The sequence below is a fragment of the Sodiomyces alcalophilus genome (assembly GCF_042370955.1).
Source record: "Sodiomyces alcalophilus JCM 7366 unplaced genomic scaffold ACRALscaffold_5, whole genome shotgun sequence".
In the NCBI taxonomy this organism is placed as follows: Eukaryota; Fungi; Ascomycota; class Sordariomycetes; order Glomerellales; family Plectosphaerellaceae; genus Sodiomyces; species Sodiomyces alcalophilus.
Window position 1 is genome coordinate 2,784,866 of NW_027263536.1, and position 3,748 is coordinate 2,788,613.

General features: G+C 33.5%; 1 non-coding gene across 1 annotated transcript; it reads left to right on the forward strand.

Annotated features, from left to right (window-relative positions):
- The first annotated feature begins 2,882 nt into the window (after positions 1-2,882).
- ACRALDRAFT_t189 lies at positions 2,883-2,956 on the forward strand. Its single transcript has one exon. It is a non-coding gene; the product is annotated as a tRNA-Val (tRNA).
- Positions 2,957-3,748: the final 792 nt, after the last annotated feature.

Below are 3,748 nucleotides of genomic sequence, written 5' to 3' on the forward strand. Positions count from 1 at the left end.
CCGTTTTATTGGTTTAACTACCTCTTCCGACCGATAGAGGCTATTGAAATTATTAACCTACGAATCGATTTGATTACCTATTATAAAGAAAAAATCTAAAAAACATAAAAATAAGTACGAATAAGAGTAGGAATTAAACGTGTAAAATAGTTATATCTTTACCACTGCGTCACTATGCCATTGTGTATATAGTGACTTATAATTAACTGGTATATATACTTTGCTATGGTTAAGTAGAAGTCTTGTATATTACATATTATCCATAAAAATCAACCGTTTTAAATACTGTTTTCGGTTTCTAATTACTTAATTATTCCTGCTATCAAAGCCGACCTTATTCTCTGTTGTTATTTATTTAAAAATGGGAAATAACGAAGATATTAAAGAGATTTCTATCTCTAAACTTCGAGGTCGAGAAGGTTATAAAACGTGGACTCTTAATATTAAAGCTTACTTCTTTTAAAAAGGAAAGCTTTTAGAAGAGGTTATAGTCCTATTTCCAGCTAACCCTTCTAATAAACAAAGAGAAGAGTCTTTAAAAGATGTAGGAGATAATCTATTTACCTTATTAGCTGGATCTTTAACCCACGTTTATAACCTTAACTCTCGACACGAAATATAGGAAAGGCTTACAGAATTATATAAAGCTAAAGGCGCCTAGACTGATTACGAGGTCTTACCCTTACTATTTAACCTTGTAGTATTAGACTTCTCTAAGTTAGAAATCTTTCTGTATAAGGTATAAGAAAAGATATTTAACCTATAAACTTATAATATAGAACTATTAGATAAGGTTATTTTTACTTAGATCTTAAATAGCCTTGATAATAGATATGCTTCTATAACCAGCTAAATAACTCAAGCCTTACGTTATAATATTTAAGAATATTCTCTTAATAGGCTTATAGGCGAATTTATCGACGCCTCCCGTAAAGTGGAACGCTCTGATATTACTTTACTTTTAAATAAAGGACGTAAAAGGTCCTTAAAACCTTGGAAAAAGACGAAGGGAAAATACCGTGACTATTATAATAAAACTAGTTATAATACCGCCGATTATTTTAAATTATACCCCGAGAAGAAACCTAGTTAGTTTAAATCTAGGGGAGCTAAATAGTAAAAAGTCTTTAACGAAAAAGATAAAAATACTGGATCTAAATCCGTTAATTTATCTAAAAGAGATGAGTAGATTTCAAATCGTCTATCTAAAGGAGATTAGTTTTCTAAAAAAGAATAAAAGGTTATAAACCTTATATCTTAAATTTAAGACGAAGAAAATGATTTAAACGACTCCGAACTCGGTAATATTATATAATAACGTTAATAAAGCCCTATTATTAATACTAGAGAACCTAGTATTAATGAAGATATTATTCTTAAGGATATATATCCTTTACCTATCTCTACGAAAAATTGGATATAATAGAAGATAAAGAAGAGGTATTAAACTATTAATCTTTTTTATACTAACTATAATTCACTGATTTAAATATAGATCGAATAGTGGAAAAAATAAACGAAGTTTAATTATCTTCGTGCCCTTTAGATCTCGAACAGAACTTCTATATCCATAGTAGAGCTATGTCTTACGTTATATTTAGTAAGGGGTTATTTATTGCTATTAAATCTACGTCCAGAAAAGCTAAATAGGGACGAGTAAATCGTATTTTAATTACTTAAATTAGAGATACCCTAGTTAAATTTAAGGATACTAATAAAAAGCTTCTTTTAAAGGACTGTTTATATATTCCTAAACTAGGTACTAATATTATTAGTCTTCCTGTTTTAGACCCGAAAATATTCGAGGCCTTATAGGTAATAAAAGACTAGTAAGGTTTAATGAGAAGTCTTTATTAAAATATACTGCTGCTTTATCATATAAAGGTCTTTACTAGACCACCGTACGGGCTATACGTGTTAAAAAATCTAAGGTACTTATATCTAATAATAAGCTTTAAAAATAAAAAAGAAGCAATCTAAAAAGAAGATCCCTTTCTTTGAAAGACATATTATCTTTATGGCATAAACGACTAGGCCATATAAATTCTAAGGCTTTAAGCAGTTATAATAAAATACCTTACTTCTTAAAGATATATCTATATCTGAAGAAGAGCTATAAAAGATTAATAGCTGCTATGCCTATAAAAGCGTCAAACCTATTACTCTTGCTAATAGGTATTCGGTTAATAAAAATAGGGTATATACCTATTTAAAACGTGTTTATATAGACCTATACGGCCCTATTACACCTATAACTTATGACTGAAAAGCCTGGATCTTGTTAATTTAAGACCGACTGACTAGATATATTTGGGTTATTTTATTACCCGATAAATCTAAGGAACTTATTACTAAGGCCGTTACCGAATGGAAGCTATAAGTTGAAAATATATCTAAAACCACTATTAAAGAAGTGGATACCAATAGGGGAAGCGAATTCGTTTATGATTCGTTTAAACGTCTTTTTATAGGTGCTATACTTTATATTAAACCCCCTTATACACACGGACCTTAAGGCTTTATTAAAAGAGTAATAGAGCTTATAATTATTAAAATTAGGACTCTATTATATTATTCAGAGCTACATTTTTATTTATAGAGAGAAGCAGTAATAAGTGCAGGTTATATATATAACTAAACCCCTAATTCAGCTATAGGCTTTAAGACGCTATATAAGCTAAAGAATAATAAAAAGCCTGATATTTTAAATATTAATATATACGTGTCTATAATACATTATCGAAATACGGACCCGAACCTTAAAAAATTAGGCCCACGAAATCTATATAGTGCTTTAATAGGCTTTAATAATTATAACTATAAAATATATAATCTATACTTAAAAAGAATAATCTGGGTTCGAGATATATATATTATTAAAAGCCTCTATGGTATAGTGGTGGTATACCTGGCACACGGTCAGAGGACCGGGTCGGTTCGAATCCGGCTAGAGGCGCACCTAAAAGAGGAACCCCTTTTCCTTTTTTACGCTACTCGGATCCTATTCTAGGGGGCCCTTATCTGCCTTAGTATATACGATAAGGGTTAAACAGGGGGCCCGTTAGACCCACCTTCCGCCCAGCTTCGCTAATTATTAATAAGTGCCACGGGGGAGTTAGTCGCCCCACCATGGAAAACGAGAAGACGGTATCGCGCTATCCCTGAGCGCGTGAGTAAAATACGCGGCGTCTCTTCCACGATACGGAGGTAGCCTCTTACGCTATTACGTAAGCGTTCTGTGCGGGCACATAGCCCGCGTTAGCTCCACCTGTGGCCATAGAACAGGGAAGCTTAGGGAGCTTTAAACCCTAGGAAGCGCACGCATAAGTCGCCCGCAGTATAGGCCCGCAGGGGTTAGCCCTAGGGCTCACAGGAAGGCGCACAAAACAAAAACAGAGACAATTAAAACGCGCGCGCCGTTAATTAAGCACGTAGTCGGCTTTAAAGCCGCTACGGGCAAAACGCTACCGGCTTCCTAGAATAGAAGCCACGAGTTTCGGATATATATTAAGTTAATAACGGGGCCCCCGCGGTACCCGTATAAGGCAGTAATCCTAGAGGAGGAGGGCACAGGGGTTTTCATCTAAGTCTTATACTAGTTCCCTAAGTCTTATACTACGGTTTTCCCCCCTGTGGGCAACTAAGAAGGACCGTATAGTCAGAATTCTAGCTCCTAGTATACACATAGGATAGCGGAGTAAGAACCAATAAAATAAAATAAATATTATTAAAAATCGGTTTTTAAATT